Source organism: Bos grunniens, chromosome 15 (assembly GCF_055505025.1).
Source record: "Bos grunniens cultivar Pamir isolate PY7600 chromosome 15, Bosgru_T2T1.0, whole genome shotgun sequence".
Taxonomy (NCBI): Eukaryota; Metazoa; Chordata; class Mammalia; order Artiodactyla; family Bovidae; genus Bos; species Bos grunniens.
In genome coordinates, this window is record NC_141179.1 from 61,039,070 (window position 1) to 61,067,033 (window position 27,964).

The following is a 27,964-nucleotide window of genomic DNA, read 5'->3' on the forward strand; positions in this document are numbered from 1 at the left end:
TGCTTTGTCTTTTTTGCCACAAGCATTTATTTCTATATGCAAATCAGAAACCAACATCACACATCATCTCCATTGCCATAGCATCTGGTGTATTCCAGTAGCCAAATATGTCTGCTTCAAAAGAGGGAGTTAAATGCCCCTAATGTGTGTGATTCCTCAATATAATCCACAATTATCAGAGGTAGAGAGCAATTTCTTCTGACATGAATAAATCATTAGCTTATACTGCACCTAAACTTCACAAATTAGCATCATCCCATAGTTTGGGGTACAGAAAGGGATCAGGCTTGACCTAAAAATAATATTCAGCTGGAGGATAAAGAGGAGCAAGAATCACACTATCTCTTCTGTGCTGCTTCTATTGCTGAGGCTCAACTGCTAAAGGCAGACTGATCTTTCGGAAGCAGCAGGCAGATTGCTCTGAATTTGGGGAACTAGTTCCAAACACACACAGTCCTTTGGATATTACATTTAAGATAGTATCCTGTGAGGCTATACCAAGAGACATTGCAAAGTTGACCATTTCAGCTTAGTGATCTCTGATCCATTGATCAGAGATGTTCGGCTGATAGGGAGGGATGGCTGGGGAGTGGAGGCAGAGGATGGAAAGCCTCCAGACCTGAACTAGGAGAGAGATGAGGATTAGATTCTCTCAGGGAAATAATATGGATTTAGAGTATACTAGTCCATCCCCTTGATTGAAGAAACGAAAATTTTCTATGGTAAAAATTTTTACAAAAATAATATCATATCATGTCCTTTTTGCATCCCTAACAAGTATCACTCCCTCAGAGAGACACAAATTACTAACATCAGGGCAAAAGTGCCCATAAAAAAATTCTCAAAAGATAAATTCATGCCTGCATTAAATGTGCAAGGGAATTTCTCTCTGTGCTTCCAGAAGTGTTAAACGTATTTGATTTCAGGTCAATTCCTTTTGAAAGTTGTTTAGCTACTTAATAAATTGTGTCAATTCTTATTAACTTCTCTCTGTCTCTGCCAGAATTTTAGGCTCTGACTCTTGGATTCTAGGGGATTCCCTGGTGGTTCAGATGGTAAAGAGTCTGACTGCAATGCGGGAGACCCAGGTTTAATCCCTGGGTTGGGAAAATCCCCTGGAGAAAAAATAGCAACCCACTCTAGTATTCTTGCCTGGAAACTCTCATGGATGGAGGAGCCTAGTGGGCTACAGTCCATAGGATCACAAAGAGTCAGACACAACTTTGCAACTTCACTTCACTTGGATTCTACTAGACAAATCTATCCAGTTTTCATATTGAAAGGAAGTGGAAGTGTTAGTCACTCAGTCGTGTTCGGCTCTTGCGACCCCATAGACTGTAGCCCGCCAGGCTCCTCTGTCCATGGAATTATCCACTCAAGAATATTGGAGCGCATAGCCATTCCCTTCTCCAGGGGATCTTCCTGACCAGATATCGAACCCACGTCTCCTGAGTTGCAGGCAGATTCTTTACCATCTGAGCCACCAGGGAAGCATTTTGTTATTATAAAAGAGTTTCCTTTTTCTAAAAATAAATGCTCAAATAGCTTTTGTTGCCACAATGAAGAACCATAGACTACTCTACCAAATCCTTCATCATCATTTTTCTTCTTATACTGAAAATGATTTGTACAAAAATGGGCAGCTTTGGAAAGTTTTATACCAATAAGATGTTTGTGCAATCATATAATGAAAAAATAATATCAGGGGAAAATGGGGTTTATGTAAAGCTTATCTTCAAGCTGTTCACTAAGAAAAATTTCTTAGACTCTGAAGCCATTCAGGGTTCACCATATTGAACTCCCACATTATGATCTACTTTTTGGAACTGTGTTAAAAAGGCCAACTAATTTCATCAGCTCATTTGCCTTGTAGTATGATGTGTGACAATCAGATAATTTCTTTTTAATTCCCTAGCGAAATCTTTCTTAATTTTTGGTGTTCTTTTCTTTTCATGAAAAGACTAATGATGGAGACTCCGAGAAATGGTTGGATATCTAGTTCTCCTTAATCACATCTTTTTCAAGTTTTCAGTCCAAAACACAGGTACTGTCATCCAAGCAAACTAGTTTATCTGTATGACATGGGCAATGGACACAGCCATTCAGAAAAATTAAAAAAAAAAATCAGACCTTGTAAATAGCTGTTTTTCCAATTTTAAGGGTCATTTTGTCCTTTAGCTCATTGAAAGTTGTGCATTTTAAAGAAATTCAAATCTTACCAATTGTGTACTGGTTTAATGGCATCCACCCCCCAAAATTCATGTCAACCCAGAACTTCAATGTATAACCTTATTTGCAAATAGGGTCTTTGCAGACAGAATTAAATTGTGGTCATACTACGTAACAGTTGGCCCCCATCTAATGACTAGTGTCTCTATAAGAGAACACAGAGAAACACAGAGAGGAGGCCATGTGACGATGGAAGAAGAGATTGGAATGATGAATCTAAAGCCAAGAAACATTTGAGGATCAGCTGTGGTCAGCAGAAATAAGGGAGAAGCAAAGAACACTCCTACCCTAGAGTCTTAAGCGAGATCATGGCTCTGCCAAAACCTTCATTTTGGACAGCTAGCCTCCAGGACTGTGAGACAATGTATTTCTGATCTTTTAAGCCACCTACTATGTGCTACTTAATAGCAACAGCCTTCAGAAAATGATCCAGCCTGTGATTTCATCTCTATTCTGTAGCCCTCTTTACTCAAGTCACTCTGGGAATCCAAAGCTGGAGCCAGTTTTATGGTTTCTCCAGTTAGGAAGAATCTGTTCCCGGCAATTCCAGAGCCTCCCTCCTTACCTTATTTCTTTCCCTTTATTGAATAATGCATCAAAGGCAGTGACCTCTAGTCTCCTGAGAGATCTAGTCCAGAGGGAATTCGGAAATAGAATCATAATATTATTTTATTATAAGGTTATCCCACAAATTATTATTCTCTTAATTAACCCCAAGCCAATAAAACAGAAATATCTGCTGAAATGTGATGATGCCCATCAATGCGTAATGACAGGTTCTTCCGAAGTTCAAAGAAACAAGAAGTAGGCAGTTTCTCTCCTTATTGGCAGTTCCCAAAGATACTGGCAGGGTATTCATCATCACGACTTACAGCAGCCTCTCTTCAAGATGGTGTAGTTCCAGTGACTGACAGAATCTAATGACGGTTATTTTTGATCTCAGCACTGGTGGTCATCACCAGACATAAAGGTTCCTAATGTTGATTTCATCCTGTGACTTTGTAGGTCCCCTGCCATGTACCTTTGGTGTATTTCACTTCCTTAAGCAGTGTTTAAGTCTTTAAATAACTGAACATCACAGTGTAACCACCTCTGTATCATATACAGAGGCTGTGGGATTTTTGACCACAAGGGTGATAGGAAATCACATTGATGCTAATGGAATCATCTGGAAAGCTTCTTTAAAAAAGAGATTTCTACATTGTACTCCAAGGAATTTGTAAAGGGTCTGAGGACTGGCTTATTTTTATGCAGTAGGACCATCCATAATACAGAGTTTGAGAGGCTTAGATCTAATGGCAGCCTAGAGTGTTCCATGAAACTAACTTGATGTAGGAAAGTGAGCATCAATTAGAGCTCACAGGTCCACTTCTCCAGTTAGCTTCTTATCCAGATTTATACATGTATTAAAAACCTGTATCACATAAAACAAAACTAACTATTGTCCAATCGTCCACAACCAATGTATCAGTTAAATTCTATTAGTAATTCTGAGTAATGTCAGCCTTAAAGTGTCCTGAAAAAATGCACAAAACATGTATTCAAAGGAAGCTCTAAGTCTTTCACACACTTTTTTCCATACTAGAGCCTAAACTCTGTGTTCATTTCCTAGAGAGTAATTGACAAAATAAAAATGACTCCATGAAATACAGTCTATCTAAGAAACTCAAAAACAAATTTCTCTAGCTCTGCCATATTTTTAATTAAATCCAGAATGTTCACGGTGTTTCTAGTAAGGTGATTTACTTTCATTCCACATGAAGTTCAATAAACATATTTGGTCTGGAGAAAATAGCTTTCTCTATTTTCTGAGAAAACTCAGTACCTCATGAGAAAAAAATGGTACCTCACGTTCAGTCCAATTCAGCTCCCCAAAAAGACGTCAAGTGAGGCTCTCCAAACAAATGTCGAAATTCCTGAAAAGTGAAAACTTCAGTTATAAGTATGATAAGATACAAGCAGTCTGTATATAGCATATTATAAAAATACAAATTATGCTTTTTTAATGCATCTTTCATTACAGAACTATTCACAGTGTACTCTTCTTACAGATTTTATTTGCATGAAAACTGGATTCTAAAATATGGGCTTTAAAGCAAGTAAAACTGAAGTTTCACAAAATAAGAGAAGAAAATTTACCTATTGTTACCAGAATGAAGAATTAGTTTTTATTGAATAGCTACTACATATCAGTCATTTCACAAGAAGATGTGTTATTTTTATGTAGTGCAAATAATCCTTGCTGTAGATATTACTAACTCTACTTCTAGATGGGTAAACTGAGTCTCAAAGATGTTAGCAAATTAATTAGAGAAAGAGTTTGGAAAGTAACTATGGCTTCAATTCCCATGCTGCTTTCCTTATCCCATGTTGATTTTCTCTGTATTAATGCCAACATGGGCTTCTCTGGTGGCTCAGATAGTACAGAATCTGCAGGCAATGCAGGAGACCTGGATTTGATCCCTGAGTCAGGAAGATCCCCTGGAGAAGAGAATGACTGCCCACTCCAGTATTCTTACCTAGAGAATTCCAAGAACAGAGGAGCTATGACTAACCTAGGCAGTGCATTAAAAATCAGAGAGAGACATCACTTTGCTGACAAAGGTCTGTACAGTCAAAGCTATGGATTTTCCAATAGTCATGTATGGATGTGAGAGCTGGACCGTAAAGAAAGCTGAGAACCAAAGAACTGATGCTTTCCAATTGTGGTATTGGAGAAGACTCTTGAGAGTCCCATGGATAGATAGCAAGGAGATCAAACCAGTCAATCCTAAAGGAAATCAACCCTGAATATTCACTGGAAGGACTAATGCTGAAGCTGAAGCTCTGATACTTTGGCCACCTGATGTGAAGAGTTGACTCATTGGAAAAGACCCTGATGTTGGGAAAGATTGAGGGCAGGAGAAGAAGGCAGCAACAGAAGATGAGATGGTTGGATGGCGTCACTGACTCAATGAACATGAGTTTGAACAAACTCCATGAGCTGGTGAAGAACGGGAAAGTCTGGCATGCTGCAGTCCATGGGATCGCAAAGAGTCAGACACAACTTAGCAACTGAATAACAACAACAATGCCAACATGCTGCTGCTGCTGCTGCTAAGTCGCTTCAGTCGTGTCCGACTCTGTGCAACCCCATAGACGGCAGCCCACCAGGCTCCCCCGTCCCTGGGATTCTCCAGGCAAGAACACTGGAGTGGGTTGCCATTTCCTTCTCCAATGCATGAAGGTAAAAAGTGAAAGTCAGGTCGCTCAGTCGTGTCCAACTCTGACTGCAGCCTACCAGGCTCCTCCATCCATGGGATTTTCCAGGTTGAACTTAAATCTTCTGTAAGAACTTCATGAAGTCTGTCTTAGTCAGTTCGAGCTGCTATATCAAAATACCACACAAGGTTGCTTAAACAATACGCATCTACTTCCCACAGTTCTGGAGGCTGGGAAGCCGAAGACTAAGGTGCTGGCAGGTTCTGTTCTTGGTGAGGATGCTCTCCCTGGCTTGCAGACAGCAGCCTTCTCCTAACCCATTGCAGTATTACAACAGTATGTTATAAGTTTCAAAACTGTTTCTTGACATGATCTCCTCCAGATAAAGATTCTGCTTAAGGTAAAGCACTTTCTACCTACTTAATTGATATATTTTGATCATTCACAATACAAATATTATTCCTTTAGCTCAACTCTCTTTTAATAATTTTCAATGCTCTGGTCACGGCTTATCTTTCTAAAAAACTTCAAAACAATACCAATCCTCCCTTTTGTTTACTACTGTGCTTTCTTCTTCCTTCCAACTAAAGCTGCTTTGATTTGTTATTTCTTTTTTGAAGACTGTTTCTCTGAATCCACATACCAACCCCATTCCTTCACCTAAGGGATGGTTTGTACTTTTCCTTTTTTTATTTTACCCCAAATATGACTTTTCAAGGCCTTTGATTTGTTCCCTTTGCTTCTTCCCTGACTGAAGTAAGCTTCATCCTTTGGAAGCAATGGTCTTTGATCTTGACTGGATCAGTTCCCCCAAATCATCTAATGAGATGTTGGATTTTAGATGAAAATAAAAAGAATAAAAAGCCAATGACTTAGAGGGAAAGTGAGAGAATGGGGAAAAAAAGGTTGCTTTATCCCTAGTACAGTTATTAATTAATATTTATTCAATACCCTCTGGGTCATGAGATGGAACTAGATAAAGTAAAACTTTGATGATCAGCCAATGGAATAATTAAAAATCAATTAAATTCACCTTTAGAATCACAGACAGTTAGAAATAAGGGATGACTAGAAATAATATGCTGCCCTCTTACCATAAAATGACCAGAGAAGCTAAATGACTGGCCTAGGATCACAGTTAGTTAATGCCAGAATAACCACATGAGCTTAAACATCTTCCAACAGCACTGTGGTCTGGGAGAATTCAAAGAAATTTTTACAAAAAGATCAGGCAGTCAGAGCAAGTTTTGAGGTTACAAATGTAGGCTCAAAGATTTGTAAAATAGGAAGACTAGGGAAGAAACATTGTCATCCCCCATTTTATATTTACTGTTTTAAGCACAGGTTCTGCTGTACTTACAGATTTTAAGTACAAACCCCTGCTTCACTTACTAGCTGAATTGCTTGTGACCTTGGGTAGATTACTTGCCTATGTCTCAATATGCTTAATATAAAATAGATTTGATAACAACAATGGCCAAAAAACTTATTGGAGTAATGATTAAGATATTACATATATTGGTTAGGGACTGCATTTGGTTGCATGTATACAAAACTCAATTATAAAAGTTTAACCAAATAGAAGAGATCTTTTCCATAAATTAAAAGTCTAGAGATATTCCAGGGCTAGTACAGAGAGTCCAGAATGCCCCAGGATCCTTCTATCTTCTTGTTCCATCATCCCTTATAAGGGGCTTACACCCTCATAGCTGCCTGATGGAAGCCAGAGGGCTTCTCCCCAGCAGGCTCACATGTACATGGCAGGCAGGAAAACAGAAAGAGGAAGCAACAAAGGAGTGGCAGAGGTTTCCAAGAATCCATAGTAAACCTCTGAGTCTAAAACTGTTGCGAAGTTCAGATCACATAACTGGTCCCAGTCTCAAGAGAAGATAAGAAATGTAGCTTTTAAACTGGGCACATTATTTAGGATTCTGTTAACACAGAAAAATAGAATCAGGAAAACAATTGACTATGTCTGCCCCAATAATTAAAAGTGCATGAATGAGCATATACTAGCTGTGAAAGTGCTGCACTCAATATGCCAGAAAATTTGGAAAACTCAGCAGTGGCCACAGGACTGGAAAAGGTCAGTTTTCATTCCAATCCCAAAGAAAGGCAATGCCAAAGAATGCTCAAACTACCACACAATTGCACTCATCTCACACGCTAGTAAAGTAATGCTCAAAATTCTCCAAGCCAGGCTTCAGCAATATGTGAACCGTGAACTTCCTGATGTTCAAGCTGGTTTTAGAAAAGGCAGAGGAACCAGACATCAAATTGCCAACATCCACTGGATCATAGAAAAAGCAAGAGAGTTCCAGAAAAACATCTATTTCTGCTTTATTGACTATGCCAAAGCCTTTGACTGTGTGGATCACAATAAACTGTGGAAAATTCTGAAAGAGATGGGAATACCAGACCACCTGACCTGCCTCTTGAGAAATCTGTATGCAGGTCAAGAAGCAACAGTTAGAACTGGATATGGAACAACAGACTGGTTCCTAATAGGAAAAGGAGGACGTCAAGGCTGTATATTGTCAGCCTGCTTATTTAACTTATATGCAGAGTACATCATGAGAAATGCTGGACTGGAAGAAACACAAGCTGGAATCAGATTGCCAGGAGAAATAACAATAACTTCAGATATGCAGATGACACCGCCCTTATGGCAGAAAGTGAAGAGGAACTCAAAAGCCTCTTGATGAAAGTGAAAGTGGAGAGTGAAAAAGTTGGCTTAAAGCTCAACATTCAGAAAACGAAGATCATGGCATCTGGTCCCACCACAATAGATGGGGAATCAGTAGAAACAGTGTCAGACTTTACTTTTCTGGGCTCCAAAATCACTGCAGATGGTGACTGCAGCCATGAAATTAAAAGACGCTTACTCTTTGGAAGGAAAGTTATGACCAACCTAGATAGCATATTCAAAAGCAGAGACGTCACTTTGCCAACAAAGGTCCATCTAGTCAAGGCTATGGTTTTTCCTGTGGTCATGTGTGGATGTGAGAGTTGGGCTGTGAAGAAGGCTGAGTGCCAAAGAATTGATGCTTTTGAACTGTGGTGTTGGAGAAGACTCTTGAGAGTCCCTTGGACTGCAAGGAGATCCAACCAGTCCATTCTGAAGGAGATCAGCCCTGGGATTTCTTTGGAAGGAATGATGCTAAAGCTGAAACTCCAGTACTTTGGCCACCTCATGTGAAGAGTTGACTCATTGGAAAAGACCCTGATGCTGGGAGGGATTGGGGGCAGGAGGAGAAGGGGACAACAGAGGATGAGATGGCTGGATGGCATCACTGACTCGATGGACGTGAGTCTCAGTGAACTCCAGGAGTTGGTGATGGACATGGAGGCCTGGCATGCTGCGATTCATGGGGTCGCAAAGAGTCAGACATGACTGAGTGACTGATCTGATTTGATATATTATTAGTATTCTTCTTATTTAAAAAGGAACTGAGGTTCCAGGGGGGAAAACGAGTGTCTACCATCTCCCAGCACTGTGATGAAGAGATCTGCTTATGTCACTTTAGTCATTAATCACCACAATCCTATGAGGTCAATTTTGTTTGGCATGCCAATAATATTTGAACACAAAGAACATTAAGACTTAAAGTGAAATATCTTTCCCAAGGTCTGACAGCTAGGGAATAACAGAGCTGAGATTCAAATGCAAGCTTATCTGACTCTGACAATCCATGCTCTACCCATTCTGTCCCTCTGTGACACCATAGGTATTGCAGTATCTTCAGTGGTCTTTTTGGGGTTTGACTCAGCCGTATTGGTCATCTTCAGTCTGGGCCATTTTAAACCGTGAAATGTGAGTATAAGTTATTGGAAAGGTACTTTTGGGCAATGTGAGACAGAAAGCACAGGCAACAGATTCAAAGCAACATTCCTAACAGACATCTGACTCATTTGGAGCCTGCTACATAGCAGGCACAGCCCCCGCACACTCAGTACCTTAGAACTGAACAATGCACTCCCACACCTCATTCCTGAGAGGATGCGTGGGGCTCTGATTGCCAATAGGAGATCAATAGCCCTGAATATACTGTGCAATGAATCACGTGGTGGACTTGCTGCCACATCTGTTACACAGAACTCTGAGTGCTTCTGAGTTTCTGGATGACCTTTACAAGGTGGAATTTCTCACTTCCTTCCCAGGCAAGATGAGTACTTGGCTGTACATTCTTTAATCTCCCCTGAAACTCCTTCAGAAGAGTTTCAACATTAAACAGGTGGGAACTGTGCTCCAACATTTTATGATAATTTACTCCTATCATTATATAAAAAGGCTTCAGACTAAGTTAAATCAGTACCCTCACCATCACCATTTGCAAAGCACCTGCATAATAGGAAAACTGACACATGATTTGAAGGGCTTAATAATATGGAAAAGTGTGAGAATACTCTCCAGTAGTCTCCAGATGTAGGTAAATATAAAATTGACCAGTTTGAGGAGACTGGGGCAGAAGGGATTGAAGGGACGATGCAGATCAGATGTCGGGAAGACTGTTTATAGGCTTCTTGCTTTGGACCTGGTGGAGAAGATGAAGTGGATGATTATTTTAGGAGACCTTTCAGTAACATGGGCACTGATATGCCTATAGCTTCCATGCTCGGAGGTTGGTACTTTTATGTTGGGATAATGGAAGCCTCAAAATAGCTGAGGTAACAAGAAGGATTTATTATATCTATTATTTATTCAAAAATGATTTACTCAGGCCTCTGATACAAAAACAGTATTTTATAGTGTTGGGAAAAGAGTGGTGAACCAAATAGATGAGGTATTTGTTAGGAAGATCCCCTAGAGAAGGGAACAGCTACCCACTCCAGTATTCTGGCCTAAAGAATTCCATGGGCTGTATAGTCTATGGTGTCACAAAGAGTTGGACACGACTGAGCGACTTTCACTTCACTTCATTTGTTGTCATGTGATGAATTCTTGTAGGGGAAACGGATAATACATAATATAAAAGTCAAACACCCATTTGTGGTGCTAAGTGATTTGGAGAAAATAAAGCAGAGTGACTTGGGATAAAGAACATAACAACTGAGACTCTAAAGAGAAGGCTTCTACCAGGAGATGACACTCATTCAAGTTGAAACCAAAATGATAAGAGAAGTCAGCTATGTTACAACATGGAAAGGAGTATCCATGAACTCTAGATTAGAAGTGTAGAACCCAGAAGCAGGAGCTGAAAAGTCATCAGAGACTGAAAAGCCTTTGAAAGCTAAACTGACTGTTCTCTTAAGGGCCAAACCATCCTGTCGCTGCTTCTCTCTACGCTCATCCTAAATTCTACTCTCCGTAAACATGCTTCATCAGGACTGCTTGACAAAGGTTAATTCAAATAATTTCACAAATTCAAATTCCAAGAATAATCATTTTGGGGTTTGATCCCTGTTTGGGGAACTAAGATCCTACATGCTGTGGGGCAGCTACAACCCGTGTGGCATGAGAGAAGCGCATTCCAACTAGAGGAAGCCCGTATGCTGCAACAAAGACCCAGCACAGTCATAAAGAAGAAAAAAAGAAACAGAAGAAGAATGCTTCTGGGCCAGATGATTGTCCTTGATTCAATCTGTGGACACTTGGGGATTTTTTTTTTTTTTTTTTTTTTTTGAGAAATAAGGTGATGACAAGAGGACAAAGTTGATTCTCTAAAATGGAGATGTGGAGTTTAGTAAAGTGGATTTGCTGAGAACATTCTATTCTTTAGATCTCCAATGGTTCATCTAATTATTCACTCATTCACTCACTTCCCTGGTGGCTCAGATGGTAAAGAATCTGGCTCCAATGCTGGAGACCCTGGTTTGATTCTTGGGTTGGAAAGATCCCCTGGAGAAGGGAATGGCAGCCCACTCTAGTATTCTTGCCTAAAGAACTCCATGGGCAGAGGAGTCTGGCGAGCTAAGCCCAAGGGCTCATGAAGAGTTGGACTAGACTGAGCAACTAACACACACACTTACCCACATTAATAATTAATTAAAGAGTCAAATATATACCTATTCTTCCCTATCTGGATATGGAGAATGGGATGAGGAACAGTAGGTGATTAGGAGACAAATACGGAAGTATAGGGTTTGATAGGAAAGATAAGTCATATACAAGAATCTATATAATATGGAGATTAAAATATCATAACAGACTCATAAATAGAGCACTAAAGTGTTTTAGTGCAAAGAGAAAGATACATGCTTTTTTCTCTATAAATTATATATTTGGTCCCATTTCTCAGAGTGATGATAAAATTAAGGTTCTAAGCCATTGGCAGGACTGTGAGCCTACCACAGCCTTTGCCTGACATCCTGCAAAGTTAACTTCCATCAGAAACATGAGCATAGCAGGTAAAGTGAAGGGTTCTATCAGGAAAAAGTGTTGGAAGGCCAGAAGGTTAAGTGCTGTATCAATAATAAATGTGTGTGAATGCCTCAGGGCTTGTGATTAAACCAGGCTTTTCAAAGAGTCAATAGGGTAGGTTCTTCAGAAAGACTATTATCTTTGCCAGGACACCACTGTGCTCATAAGCATGGAGTTGAGGTTTTCTTAGAGGGTTAAACGGGTATAGCACTTTACACTCCCCCAATCACATTTCATGATCAAAATTTGAATCTAAAAATTAAAAATCACATTAGGAGTTTTAGAATTAAAGCTTTGTTGCTCTGGAGCATGGACATGACATTTTTGGACCTCACTGGTAGGAGAAAATATATCTAAGCTGATGTTTAAGACTCTATAATATGATGAAGTGGCTCAGATCATGAACTCCTTAATGCCAAATTCAGACTGAAATTGAAGAAAGTAAGGAAAACCACTAGACCATTCAGGTATGACCTAAATCAAATCCCTTATTATTGTACAGTGGAAGTGAGAAATAGATTTAAGGGCCTAGATCTGATAGATAGAGTGCCTGATGAACTATGGACTAAGGTTCGTGACATTGTACAGGAGACAGGGATCAAGCCCATCCCCATGGAAAAGAAATGCAAAAAAGCAAAATAGCTGTCTGGGGAGGCCTTACAAATAGCTGTGAAAACAAGAGAAGTGAAAAGCAAAGGAGAAAAGGAAAGATATAAACATCTGAATGCAGAGTTCCAAAAAATAGCAAGAAGAGATAAGAAAGCCTTCCTCAGTGATCAATGCAAAGAAATAGAGGAAAACAACAGAATGGGAAAGACTAGAGACCTCTTCAAGAAAATTAGAGATACCAAAGGAACATTTCATGCAAAGATGGGCTCGATAAAGGACAGAAATGGTATGGACCTAACAGAAGCAGAAGATATTAAGAAGAGGTGGCAAGAATACACAGAAGAACTGTACAAAAAAGATCTTCATGACCCAGATAATCACAATGGTGTGATCACTGACCTAGAGCCAGACATCCTGGGATGTGAAGTCAAGTGGGCCTTAGAAAGCATCACTATGAACAAAGCTAGTGGAGGTGATGGAATTCCAGTTGAGCTCTTTCAAATCCTGAAAGATGATGCTGTGAAAGTGCTGCACTCAATATACCAGCAAATTTGGAAAACTCAGCAGTGGCCACAGGACTGGAAAAGTCAGTTTTCATTCCAATAAAGAAAGGCAATGCCAAAGAATGATCAAACTACCACACAATTGCACTCATCTCACATGCTAGTAAAGTAATGCTCAAAATTCTCCAAGCCAGGCTTCAGCAATACGTGAACTGTGAACTTCCTGATCTTCAAGCTGGTTTTGTTTTTTTTTTTTAATTTTATTTTTTAACTTTACAATATTATATTGGTTTTGCCATATATCAACATGAATCTGCCACAGATATACACGTGTTCCCCATCCTGAACACTCCTCCCTCCTCCCTCCCTGTACCATCCCTCTGGGTCATCCCAGTGAACATCCGCTGGATCATGGAAAAAGCAAGAGCGTTCCAGAAAAACATCTATTTCTGCTCTATTGACTATGCCAAAGCCTTTGACTGTGTGCATCACAGTAAACTGTGGAAAATTCTTCAAGAGATGGGAATACCAGACCACCTGACCTGCCTCTTGAGAAATCTGTATGCAGGTCAAGAAGCAACAGTTAGAACTGGATATGGAACAACAGACTGGTTCCTAATAGGAAAAGGAGGACGTCAAGGCTGTATATTGTCAGCCTGCTTATTTAACTTATATGCAGAGTACATCATGAGAAACGCTGGACTGGAAGAAACACAAGCTGGAATCAAGATTGCCGGGAGAAATAATAATAACCTCAGATATGCAGATGACACCACCCTTATGGCATAAAGCAAAGAAGAACTAAAAAGCCTCTTGATGAAAGTGAAAGTGGAGAGTGAAAAAGTTGGCTTAAAGCTCAACATTCAGAAAACGAAGATCATGGCATCCGGTCCCATCACTTCATGGGAAATTCATGGGGAAACAGTGGAAACAGTGTCAGACTTTTCATTTTTGGGGGCTCCAAAATCACTGCAGATGGTGATAGCAGCCATGAAATTAAAAGACGCTTACTCCTTGGAAGGAAAGTTATGACCAACCTAGATAGCATATTCAAAAGCAGAGACATTACTTTGCCAACAAAGGTCCGTCTAGTCAAGGCTAGGCTTTTTCCTGTGGTCATGTATGGATGTGAGAGTTGGACTGTGAAGGAGGCTGAGCGCCAAAGAATTGATGCTTTTGAACTGTGGTGTTGGAGAAGACTCTTGAGAGTCCCTTGGACTGCAAGGAGATCCAACCAGTCCATTCTGAAGGAGATCAGCCCTGGGGTTTCTTTGGAAGGAATGATGCTAAAGCTGAAACTCCAGTACTTTGGCCACTTCATGTGAAGAGTTGACTCATTGGAAAAGACTCTGATGCTGGGAGGGATTGGGGGCAGGAGGAGAAGGGGATGACAGAGTGTGAGATGGCTGGATGGCATCACTAACTCGATGGATATGAGTCTGAGTGAACTCCGGGAGTTGGTGATGGATAGGGAGGCCTGGCGTGCTGTGATTCATGGGGTCACAAACAGTCGGACATGACTGAGCGACTGAACTGAACTGACTGAATATGATGAATTGTCAGTCACTCTATAGACATGTAACAGGATGTGAAATGTAAATTTTTTTTTCCTATTCTTTTCGACTTCTACAGACGCCTCAACATCTGAAGGCAATACTATAGGCAGGAGGGTACATAAATCAGTTTATGTTAAAAGATGTTATATTGTCTCTTTAGTCTTTAGTTCATCAAGCACCTTGGACTTGAAGGTTGAAGGTGTAGATGGAGACTACTTGGAACAGTTTTTCTACTGTGCTGGGTGTAAATGTCTCAACCACTAATCATCACCCTCAATGTAGGAAGAGTATTTCTCCTAACCTAAAGCTAAATGAGAATAGTTTTAAGAAATCATTCAAGAGTTTGGCTATGGCTCGAGTGGCCTGTAGTAGCAGAGCAAGGAGAAGACAGAAGACAGCAAGGAGAGGGTTGTAAGTGACCGTACAGAAGAGATTTCATTTTCAAGCTGCATCTGCTTTTGAAAAGACTCCTATAAAGAAGAAGTCCCACAGACCTCAAAAAGGGCCCAATAAGAAAAGCCCCAGCTAAACTAAACACAGACATCAATAAAATCAGGCTATGCCTTCTTAAAACTCTTTGCCCCAACCCACCGGGAATCCCCCAATAGTAGCAGATAAAAGGGGAAAACAATGAAGAAAGAAAGAAGGCAGAATCAACCAAATTGCCCTTCCCTTTGGTGGATAAACACAAGCTGGGGGAAGTGAGTAACTTAAAACTGAGTAAGAGTGTTTGTTAGACCAAGCTTGACAGTTTTACTATCTGAGAATGACCAGAAGAGTTATGAGCTATGCCATAGATTTCATTCAGGAAAGCTGTATGCTATGATTATATCCACAGATTCTTTTATACTCCAACCTTCAAGTGGTAGAGTTTGATACCCCTCCTTTTAGATGTGAGTTATACTTTAGTGACTCCCTTTTAAAAATAGAATATGGTGGAAGTAATGGTGTATGACTAGGTCATAAAGAATAGGGCAAATTTTCCTTGCTTTCTCTCCTAGATCATTCATTTAGAAGAAGCCAGCTGTCATGCCATGAGGACACTTGCTGCTGCTGCTAAGTCGCTTCAGTCGTGTCCGACTCTGTGCGACCCCATAGATGGCAGCCCACCAGGCTCCACCGTCCCTGGGATTCTCCAGGCAAAAACACTGGAGTGGGTTGCCATTTCCTTCTCCAATGCATGAAAGTGAAAAGTGAAAGTGAAGTTGCTCAGTCGTGTCCAACTCTTCGAGACCCCATGGACTGCAGCCTACCAGGCTCCTCTGTCTATGGGATTTTCCAGGCAAGAGTACTGGAGTGGGGTGCCATTGCCTTCTCCGAATGCAGCCCTTATCTGGGCTTTTTGCAATTTTCATATGGAAGCCAAAGACATTGGAGCTAAGTCAGGGCTGGCTTTGTGCACAGTTTCACTTCTGGGGCAACAAAGAGGCTGCAGGATCCTCCATGAGTTTTGTGTGCATGTGTGCGATTGTGTGTTAGTTGCTCAGTTGTGTCTGACTCTTTGAGTTCTCATGGACTATAGCCTGCCAGGCTCCTCTGTCCATGAGATTCTCCAGACAAGATAGTGCAATGGGTTGCCATGCCCTCCTCCAGGGGATCTTCCCGACCAGGAATCGAACCTGGGTCTCCTGCATTGCAGGCAGATTCTTTACTGGCTGAGCTACCAGGGAAGACCCTCATGAGTCTCTAACCCAAGATTTTATCCCTAATAAAAGGAACTGACCCTGGAAGGCGGAGGTGATAAAGAAAGCCTTGTTACCCATTAGCACGATTTTACAGATTCATGTGTATCAGATTTGTCAACACTGGTAATATTGACATTTTGGACTAAATACTTCTTTTCAGGGGGCTATCCTGTGCACTGTAGGACATTTAGCAACACGCCTGGCATCCATCCACTAGATGCCAATAGGAACCCCATTCCCTCCTGTGACAACTAAAAATATCTCCAGTTACCACCAAAGGTGCCCTAGGGGCAATATTTCTCCCAGTTGAAAAGCAGTGGTTTTCCATGGCAGAAAACCCAGTTCAAACTGATTATGGTGTGAACAAAGCTTATGGGTTCCCATGATGAGAAAGTTTAGATGTAGAACCTGCCTAAAGAACAGCTGGATCCAGGGTCTCAAATGACATCACTTAGACTGTCTCCTTTTTCCTGAATCCTTTAGTATTACCTTCATTTTCATGCAGGGCCTTCCTGTAAGATTATTATCAAAATTTTAAATTTCATCATTCACTTCTGAGATCAATAAAAAAATAATTTTTCTCTATTTTTAAGTAGTTCAAGTGTGACCTCATTGTTTTTAATCAAGTCCTAGGCTCATCCCTAAGTCAACCATTGTGATAGTTACATGATATATACTGGAGTCTGGGTTATGAGCCCACCCCTAAATTGGCATGGGGCCAGCCTTACCCAGTCTCATGTTTTGAATAAACAGATGGGATGTTTCCCCTCAAGCAAAGCTGGACTTAGTACAACCAGAAGACTTGGGTGGAGGGCGAATGCTGGATGCACAAACTAAGGCTGACTCTACAGGTTTTGTTTTCCCCAGGATGCTTTTGGCTTGCATCCCTTTCACAGTGAAACCAAAAAAATAGGCAAATCTGGCCTCCTAAATTTCACCCTGACCCCAGGCCCCCTCAATAAGAAGTATTAGTCACAAGGCCTTGGAGAATCAATAACACTGAGGAATTGAGACAGTACATAATTCATCCCCTTGGAAGCTTTTCAAAAATATTACCTTGCTGTTGCAGAGGAGGATTTCTTTACCTACTAGAAATTAGGAGGAAAAAAAAAAAGAAGAAAAAAGACAGAGGAAAAAATCTGAGCCGCCTGACAATTACCCTCACCGTGCATCACTCACACTGCAGTCACACCCACAGCCCTGTGCCGGCACTCCAGCAACTACAGGCAGCAGGCTCCCAGCACCCACGCACACCCTCTCACACACCCACCACCTCAGGGCCAGCCCACCAGGCTGACAATCACACTGGCATCACACTGGCAGCTCTCGGCACAACCAAAGCCTCCTTCCCCCACACCCCGCCATTTCCTAGGTTACCAGAGCCCCAAGCCCAGAAGGGCTGCAGAGAAGGGAAGGAAATGCCCAGAGACACGCAGCAAACCCAGCTGCACAGAAAACCTGGACTTGGTAGGTGGAGAAATCCTTCCAACAAACTTTCCCAGAGGGCCGGCTGCAGGTGAGGATCCTGCCGCTGGGAATTCACCCCTTAGCACCCTTTCCAAAGAGTGAGATGCTAGACTAGAGATCAGTAACCAATTTGCTACCCCTCAGCTAAGACCACGCTTGCTTGTGCCTGAGTTACAAGACACAGTGAACACAGGCATTACTGGGAGAGATGAGCAGCGTATGAGGAGGAGGAGAATGGAGACCGTGCCAGGAATTCCAAAGAGCAGTCCTCCCCCAGGGAGCTGGGTGCCAGGCTCTGTGGGAAGGGCAGGAGACATAAATAGCATTCTCCTGAATCCCTGTGGGGCTGGTAGTGGGTGGGCAGCTGGAACCCTCTGTGACCCAGTTAGAGGAAAGCTTTCCGAGGGTTGGAGCTGGCCTCGTGTACAATGAATAGAATAGCAGTAAGTGATGATATTATTTCCTCAACTGTAAAACGATGATAACATTATTTAAATACCTTCTGGGTAGTGCTGTGAAGATCCAAAGGCAGTGAAACATACAGAGGCCGTGGAGTAATGTCTGGCTTATAGTGAAATCTTAATAAATATGAGTTAATAATGAGAAGCAGAGGCAGCATGGCATAATAAAAACAGCACAGACCTAAGTTAGAAAACTAATCCTACTATTTACTTGTCCAATTCAACCTTGAGTATCATCTCTGAGCTTCAATTTCCTTAGCTGTGGAATACTTACTTCATGAGTTGTTGTTGTTGTTTTTAATCAGAACACATCATGTTATTGATGTGAAATTTCCATAGCACAGAATTAGCTAGGAATATCATCATCACCATCATCACATGCCATCCTTCATACCTTTTTTTAATAAAACATTATTATATTCATCATCTCACTCTCCTTCTTTCAATGCTGCATAGCATGCTGATGAATAGGACAGGCATTACCCTCATTTTTTCAGATGGGGAAATTGGAGCCCAGAAAATTTAAATGACTTGACTATAGCCAAGCAATTAGGAAGAGGCATTTGGGATATGTGGGTCCTTTGTTTTCTTAAAGTGTTGCTCACTGTTTTTTTTGCCACATCACTTGTGAAGTGTGTGCAAAGTCGCTTCAGTCATGTTTGACTCTGAGACGCTATGGACTGAAGCCTGCCAGGTTCCTCTGTCCATGGGATTCTCCAGGCAAGAACACTGGAATGGGTTGCCATTCCCATCTCTGGAGGATCTTCCCGACCCAGGGATCAAACCCGTGTCACTTATGCCTCCCGCACTGGGCAGGCAGCTTCTTCACCACTAGCGCCACCTAGGAAAACAGAGACCCAAGGAATCCACGACAATAATTACAGCTGTTGTTTATTGAGCATCTATTAGGCCACAGGTCCTATTCTAGACACTTCCCAGGCTCAAAAAGGGTGAACACAGAGGATTCTGGGATTCCTTGTGAACCAACCCTTATAGGTTTGCCCTGCAATCTACCTTGGATGTTCATTTCTCCAAATATCACTTCTCTGCAAACTGCATGCTTTCTGGCAAGTCCAAGTTTCCATCTACTCCACATCTGCACCTTCCTATGCACTATTAAAAAGACTCAACTTCTGCATTGCCTTCCAGAGCTTTCCTCTTACCTCCTCCACTCGCCTCTCAGCCTTAAAAAAAACTCCTTCAACCTCATAGCCAACTGGGTGAGTCATGGGGGAGGAGGCCAGCTTTCTTCATCTCTCCCTAAATCAAGAACCTGTTTTAGTTTGATTTTGCCTCCTCATGCACCAGTACAACAGCAGAACAGGGAAATAATCCCAGGAAGGCTATAGCAGCAGAAAGACTTGCCCCATCCAGGCATTAGGAAGGTCTCAAGCCCCTCCCTCCCTCTCCTGAAGTAATGTTACACTATTTGTGCAATCTAGATTATTCTACCATTCAAGAGTTCTTCATTTTTCTTGATAAGAACACTGCTCATTAAACGGTCTCTTTTGATATTAACGTGGGTGTCAAAATGTGGGTTTTGTTTGATGAATGCCCTAACAAATAAGCAATTTCAAAAGCAAATGTTAAAAAAGAAAATTAAATGGTTGGAAACTAGCTTGTTATATAGTTTAACTGTACAAGGCCGTTAAGAAAGATCTACCCTTAAAGTGTCAGGTTTGACAAGACCAGGGAAAGGTAGAGAGGAATTTCAAAGGCACACAGATGATGCTAAAGTTTGATATTGCTCATCTGACACAGATATGAGTCATATTTATCACAGGCTTTCAGGAGAAATGAGAGGTGGATATCTATCCCTACACCAGAATCAAGCAGTGAAAGGTTGTTATTTGCTTAAATGTAATGTTTCACAAATTGAAGAAGTAGCACTCATTTTGAAGATATCCATTAGTCTACCTAGCTCAAATTCTCTGACCAGAGTTGATAAGAAGAAATCTTTTCATGGTCAGAAAGGGGTAATCATTAATATGGATTTAGAACAAACTCCTAAACCTTCTTTTTTCTGCTCAACTCACACTTTGACCTGGAAATCTCCTCAACCTCTAAATGAATCCCAAATTCATGTTTCCTGTTTAGACTCCTCATTTGGAGTTGATGTTAATCAGTTAGGGGATGCTTCTGGTCTCTTATGGTTATGAAAAGTGAAGATTTGTGTATGACACATGCACAGGTACTTGTGGTTCAAGTTGTACTGGAAACCAGCCTTTGTGACCACAGGCAAATCATCTTCACTCTCTGGGATACACTCAATTCATTCATAAGCAATGGCTATTGACTAGACAGTTAAAATGTCTATAGGAGCCTACAAAGATAGTAAGCACAAGATCTTGGGGAAAACTGAGAGTCAAGATTCTGCATTTGAGGCTGTCAGTTGCCAGCTTAAGTTGAGCAGCAGTTTTACTGCTTAATTTTATTAGTAGATGGAATTTTGAACTTCACACATTCATTCATTCAATAAACACTTGCTGGGAATCTGCCATGTCCCAGGCTAGACACAGAGAAACAACAAGGAGCAAGAAAAAATTTCCCTGCATTTTTGGAGCTTACATTCTAATGGGAGAGATAGAAAATAGATAGGTACATTATAAAAATACAATTTTTTGCCAGGAGTAGTACTGTGAAAACAATAAAGAACATCTCAGGCAAATTCAGGGTCTTCTTTCCAAATGTTATCCCCTCCCATTCATGAAACATGAATAGATTCTTGAATAGAGAAAAATAGGCATGCTAATACCAATTGTTTCAAGAGGAAGTAAAGAATAAAATGAAAAAAATCAGTCAACTGAAACTTGAATTTTGCTTAATAAGCCAAAGAGAAGAATGAAGTTGTTCTAGTTGTTCACAAATGCCAATGTGATACTCACCCCCACACTAACCAAGATACTCAAGGGGAAGAAAATGGTCCCCAGTGACTAATACTACCTGACTCTTTGCAAGAGGCAAATAAAATATCCTCTAGAATATCCCTAATTTATACCCTCAGAATTTTACATAATTTCAACGAAATATGGTCTATTTGAACTCAGTTAAAACAAAAACTTCAAAATATAAAAATATATGAAAAATGTAAAGAGCTAAAAAGCCAAAGAATAAACAACAAAATGCTATAAAAATGGATAGTTTTGTGTGTGTGTGTGTTTTTAAACGAGTCAAGTAAATGTCTCTTTCTAATTATTTAGATGATGAGCTAGGTTATTCAGACCAATTTGCTGAAATTAAAAGAAAAAAATTATACTGAAATCTCCTTAGAGACATTTTTAAACACTGAGAAGATATGAAGGATTTACAGAGCCAAAATTTAAGCCAAAATTTTTCAAATTGTGATCCACCAATGCCTGCAGGACTGACTCCAAGACCCATTCAGAAGAACTAAAGGTCAAAACTATTTTAATAATAATATCAGAACTTTCTTCTTCACCAGGTTGACATTTCTACTGCTGGTACAAAAGGAATGATGGGGCAGGAGAGGGAAGGATGAGACTGCTGATCAGTTCAGTTCAGTTCAGTCGCTCAGTTGTGTCTGACTCTTTGCAACCCCATGAATCACAGCATGCCAGGCCTCCCTGTCCATCACCAACTGCCAGAGTCCACACAAACCCATGTCCATTGAGTCGATGATGCCATCCAGCCATCTCATCCTCTGTCATCCCCTTCTCCTCCTGCCCTCAATCTTTCCCAGCATCAGAGTCTTTTCAAATGAATCAGCTCTTCACATCAGGTGGCCAAAGTATTGGAGTTTCAGCTTCAACATCAGTCCTTCTAATGAACACCCAGGACTGATCTCCTTCAGAATGGACTGGTTGGATCTCCTTGCAGTCCAAGGGACTCTCAAGAGTCTTCTCCAACACCACAGTTCAAAAGCATCAATTCTTTGGTGCTCAGCTTTCTTCACAGTCCAACTCTCACATCCATACCTGACTACTGGAAAAACCATAGCCTTGACTAGATGGACCTTTGTTGGCAAAGTAGTATCTCTGCTTTTGAATATGCTATCTAGGTTGGTCATAACTTTTATTCCAAGGAGTAAGGGTCTTTTAATTTCATGGCTGCTATCACCATCTGCAGTGATTTTGGAGCCCCGCAAAATAAAGTCAGCCACTGTTTCCACTGTTTCCCCATCTATCTGCCATGAAGTGATGGGACAGGATGCCATGATCTTAGTTTTCTGAATGTTGAGCTTTAAGCCAACATTTTAACTCTCTTCTTTCACTTTCATCAAGAGGCTCTTTAGTTCTTCTTCACTTTCTGCCATTAGGGTGGTGTCATCTGCATATCTGAGGTTATTGATATTTCTCCCAGCAATCTTGATTCCAGCTTGTGCTTCCTCCGGCCCAGTGTTTCTCATGATGTACTCTGCATATAAGTTAAATAAGCAGGGTAACAATATACAGGCTTGATGTACTCCTTTTCCTATTTGGAACCAGTCTGTTGTTTCATGTCCAGTTCTAACTGTTGCTTTCTGACCTGCATATAGGTTTCTCAAGAGGCAGGTCAGGTGGTCTGGTATTCCCATCTCTTTCAGAATTTTCCACAGTTTATTGTGATCCATGCAGTCAAAGGCTTTGGCATAGTCAATAAAGCAGAAATAGGTGTTTTTCTGGAACTCTCTTGCTTTTTCCATGATCCAGCGGATGTTGGCAATTTGATCTCTAGTTCCTCTGACTTTTCTAATGTATTGCTGAAGCCTAGCTTGGAGAATTTTGAGCATTACTTTACTAGCGTGTGAGAGGAATGCAATTGTGCAGTAGTTTGCTGATAACTTGACCCAAATCAAGCCAGTACCTCCAATATACTACTACTAAGAGTACTGGCATTTAAAAAGGTAGTTTCACTTAAAAATACCTCTAATTGGGTACTAAAAATTTTGATTAAATACTGATCATTGAGTACATCATTTTAATACTTTTGTGATGAAATGGACAGAACACATAGAGCATTTTTGCTGCATACTATAGTATAAGGTTCTCAAGAGGAAATGCACAGGTGCAATTTGAGCTACAAGCCCTGCCAGCTGCTTTTATCATCAATCACCATTTTTAATTGAAAGAACGACTAACAGACATACTACGGTTATTCAGACTTAGATGTTTTCCAAGAGTTTTCTTGATAACAAATGAAACAAACCTGTCACTTCAAGGAACACAACAGACAGCTTTTGTTGCCAATGATAAAATTTGAGTTTTAAGCAAAAACCAAAATTTTGGAATATTTGCATCTACTACCATGAGCTTGACAGCTTTCTTTACATAAAAACTTTTCTGATATCAGTTCAGTCAGTTCAGTTCAGTCGCTCAGTCATGTCCGACCCTTTGCGACTCCATGAGTCGAAGCACGCCAGGCCTCCCTGTCCATCACCAACTCCCAGAGTTCACTCAGACTCACGTCCTTCGAGTCAGTGATGCCATCCAGCCATCTCAGCCTCTGTTGTCCCCTTCTCCTCCTGCCCCCAATCCCTCCCAGTATCAGAGTCTTTTCCAATGAGTCAACTCTTCGCATGAGGTGGCCAAAGTACTGGAGTTTCAGCTTTAGCATCATTCCTTCCAAAGAAATCCCAGGGCTGATCTCCTTCTGAATGGACTGGTTGGATCTCCTTGCAGTCCAAGGGACTCTCAAGAGTCTTCTCCAACACCACAGTTCAAAAGCATCAATTCTTTGGTGCTCAGCCTTCTTCACAGTCCAACTCTCACATCCATACATGACCACAGGAAAAACCATAGCCTTGACTAGACGAATCTTTGTTGGCAAAGTAATGTCTCTGCTTTTGAATATGCTATCTAGGTTGGTCATAACTTTCCTTCCAAGGAGTAAGCGTCTTTTAATTTCATGGCTGCTATCACCATCTGCAGTAATTTTGGAGCCCAAATAAATAAAGTCTGACACTGTTTCCACTGTTTCCCCATCTATTTCCCATGAAGTAATGGGACCAGATGCCATGATCTTCATTTTCTGAATGTTGAGCTTTAAGCCAACTTTTTCACTCTCCACTTTCACTTTCATCAAGAGGCTTTTTAGTTCCTCTTTACTTTCTGCCATAAGGGTGGTGTCATCTGCATATCTGAGGTTATTGATATTTCTCCTGGCAATCTTGATTCCAGCTTGTGTTTCTTCCAGCCCAGCATTTCTCATGATGTACTCTGCATATAAGTTAAATAAGCAGGGTGATAATATACAGCCTTGATGTACTCCTTTTCCTATTTGGAACCAGTCAAACAGAACAAACAGAACAGAACAACAAAACAGAACAAACAAAACAGAACAACAGTTCTAACTGTTGCTTCCTGACCTGCATACAGATTTCTCAAGAGGCAGGTCAGGTGGTCTGGTATTCCCATCTCTTTCAGAATTTTCCACAGTTTATTGTGATCCACACAGTCAAAGGCTTTGGCATAGTCAGTAAAGCAGAAATAACCACCACATCTTTTTAATTTGTAGACTTCATTTGGATTTTAGAAGTTTCAGGTTTAGAGAGAAACTGAGCAGATCTTTCAAAGGGTTTCTATATTCTCCATCTCCCTACAGAGGTTCTCCTATTATTAACATCTCACAGTAGTATGGAACATGCATTACGCTGATGAACTCATACTGATATATTACTATTAACTAAATTCCATAGTGTGTATTGCTGTCTAGTCTTTGTGTTGTACACTTCTGTGTGTCTGGACACATTTGTAATGTCATGTATCCACATTACAGCACCCTAGAGAATAGTTTCACTGCCCTAAAATTTGCTATGCTTCATCCCTCTCCTTCATGCCTTTTTAAAATTATCTCTGGAGCTTTGCCTTTTCCAGGATGTCACGAGATAGAATCATACAGTAGGTAGACTTTTTATGCTGGCTTCTGTCACTTCCCAATATGCCTTTAAGTTTTCTTCGTATCTTTTCATGGCTTGATGAAAAGATAGCTCATTTCTTTTTATCATTGAGTAATATACAATTGCTTAGACACATCACAGTTTACATATCCATTCACCTATTGAAGGATATTTTGACTGTTTCTAATTTGAGGCAATTATGAATAAAGTTACTGTAAAGATTTGTGTCCAGGCTTTTGTGTGTGTATATATTTTCAACTCATTTGGGTAAATATCTAGAAGTGTAATCTCAAAATCACATGGTAAAATACTATATTTCACTTTGCAAGAAACTGAAACTCTTCAAGTGGTTGTAGAATTTTTCATTCTCTTCAACAATGAATAAGTGTTACTGTTACTTTACATCCTTGCTAGCAATTGGTGCTGCTATGTTATTAGATTTTAGTAATTTCAACAGGTATTAATGGTGTCTCATTGTTTGAATTTGAAATGCCCTAATAACATATGATGTTGAGCAAATTTTAATATGCTTATTCCACACTTATCTTTTTTGGTGAGGTGCCTTTAAGATCTTTAGCCTATTTTATAATTGTGTTGTTGCTGTTTAATTGCTGAATTCTGTGTATATTTTGGATATAAATCTTTTCTCAGGTACGTGTTCTACAAATATTTTCTCCCAGCCTGTGATTTGTGTCTTTATATTTTTACCTGTGCCTTTTGCAGAGTAGAAATTTTATTTTTAAGAAGTTTGCTTTATGAACTTTCTTTCAGGGATTGTGCTTTTGGTATTTAAAAACCTCATTGCCCAATAGAGGTAATTTAGATTTTCTCCTAAATTATCATCTATAAATTTTAGAGTTTTGCATTTTACATTTAGGCCAGTGATTTGAGTTAATTTTTGTAAATGGTGTAAGATGTGTGTTTAGATTCACATTTTGCATGTCCATGTCCTGCTGTTCTAGCAGCGTTTATTGAAAAGATTGCCCTTCTACATTGAATTGCCTTAGCTACTTTGTCCGAGATAATCTGTAAGGGTCTCTTTCTTGACCCTCCATTCTGTTCCACTGATTTATTTGTTTATTCTTTCACCAAAACATCTGTCTTGATTACTATGGTTTTAAAATAAGTCTTGAAGTCAGGTCAAGTTAATTCTCCAATTTTGGTCTTTTTCTTCAATATTATGTACTATTCAACACAGCATTATGTTGGCTACTTGGGAGATTTGTCACTGAGATTGCATTGAATTTATAGATCAAGTTGGGGATAATTAACATCTTAATAATCTTCCTATCCATGAATATAGACTATCTCTCCATTTATTTAGATCTTTGATTTCTTTCATTCAGTTCAGTTCAGTTTAGTCACTCAGTCAAGTTCAACTCTTTGCGACTCCATGGATTGTAGCACGCCAGACTTCCTTGTCCGTCACTAACTCCCAGAGCTTGCTCAACTCATATCCATCAAGCTGGTGATGCCATTCAATCATCTGATCTTACGTCATCCCCTTCTCCTCCTGCCTTCAATCTTTCCCAGCATCAGGGTCTTTTCCCATAAGTCAGTTGTTCACATCAGGTGGCCAAAGTATTGGAGTTTCGGCTTCAGCATCAGTCCTTCCAATGAATATTCAGGACTGATTTCCTTTAGATTGACTGACTGGTTTGACCTCCTTGCAGTCCAAGGGACTCTCAAGAGTCTCCTCCAACACCACAGTTCTAAAGCATCAATTCTTCGGCACTCAGCTTTCTTCACAGTCCAACTCTCACATCCATACATGACTACTGGAAAAACCATAGCCTTGACTAGACGGACCTTTGTTGGCAAAGTAATGTCTCTGCTTTTGAATATGCTATCTAGGTTGGTCATAACTTTCCTTCCAAGGAGTAAGCATCTTTTAATTTCATGGCTGCAATCACCATCTGCAGTGATTTTGGAGCCCAGAAAAATAGTCTGACACTGTTTCCACTGTTTCCCCATCTATTTCCCATGAAGTGATGGGACCAGATGCCATGATCTTCGTTTTCTGAATGTTGAGCTTTAAGCCAACTTTTTCACTCTCCACTTTCACTTTCATCAAGAGGCTTTTTAGTTCCTCTTCACTTTCTGCCCCCCAAAATAAAGTCTGTCACTGTTTCCATTGTTTCCCCATCTATTTGCCATGAAGTGATGGGACTGGATTCCATGATCTTCATTTTTTGAATGTTGAATTTTAAGCCAGCTTTTCCACTCTCCTCTTTCACTTCCACCAAGGGGCTCTTTAGTTCGTCTTTGCTTTCTGCCATGAAAGTGGTGTCATCTGCCTATATGAGGTTATTGATATTTCTCCTAGCAATCTTGATTCCAGCTTGTGCTTCATCCAGCCTGGCTTTTTGCATGATGTACTCTGCATATAAATTAAATAAGCAGGGTATGGATAAACAGCCTTGATATGGCCGTTCCCAATTTGGAACCAGTCCATTGTTTCATGTCCAGTTCTAACTGTTGCTTCTTGACCTGCATACAGATTTCTCAGGAGACAGGTAAGGTGGTCTGATATTCCCATCTCTTTAGGAATTTCCCACAGTTGGTTGTGATCCACACAGTTAAACTTTTTAGCATAGTCAACGAAGCAGAAGTTTTCTAGTTTTCCTAATACTGATCCTATATATATATATATATATATATATATATAATTAGTTTTATGCTTAAGCATTTCTTACCTTTTTTTTAGTGATAATAAAAAATGGCATCATGTTTTCAACTTCAAATTCCAATCGCTTAATTTTTGATGTATAGACAATCACTGACTTTCGTGTATTAGCCTTGTATTCTACAGCCTTGTTATAATTGTTTATTGACTAAGGAGTTTTTGTGTGTGTGTTTTGTTTTGTTCTTTACTTTTCTTGGGATTTTCTCTTTTTTAATATAAATTAATTTATTTTAGTTGGAGGCTAATTACTTTACAATATTGTATTGGTTTTGGAATTTTCTACATAAACAATTGTGAACAAAAACAGTTTTATCTATTCTTTCCCAATCTCTATACCAGTCATTTCCTTTCCTTCTCTCATTTCATTGACT

General features: G+C 40.2%; 1 protein-coding gene across 2 annotated transcripts in view; it reads right to left on the reverse strand.

Annotated features, from left to right (window-relative positions):
- Positions 1–27,964, reverse strand: part of KCNA4 (potassium voltage-gated channel subfamily A member 4) — a 318,801-nt gene that overhangs the window by 87,485 nt on the left and 203,352 nt on the right. For both annotated transcript variants that reach the window (XM_086338600.1, XM_086338599.1), the window contains one exon: positions 4,076–4,145. The gene's annotated coding sequence lies outside the window, so the exon portion shown is untranslated. The remainder of the gene's footprint in view (positions 1–4,075; positions 4,146–27,964) is intronic.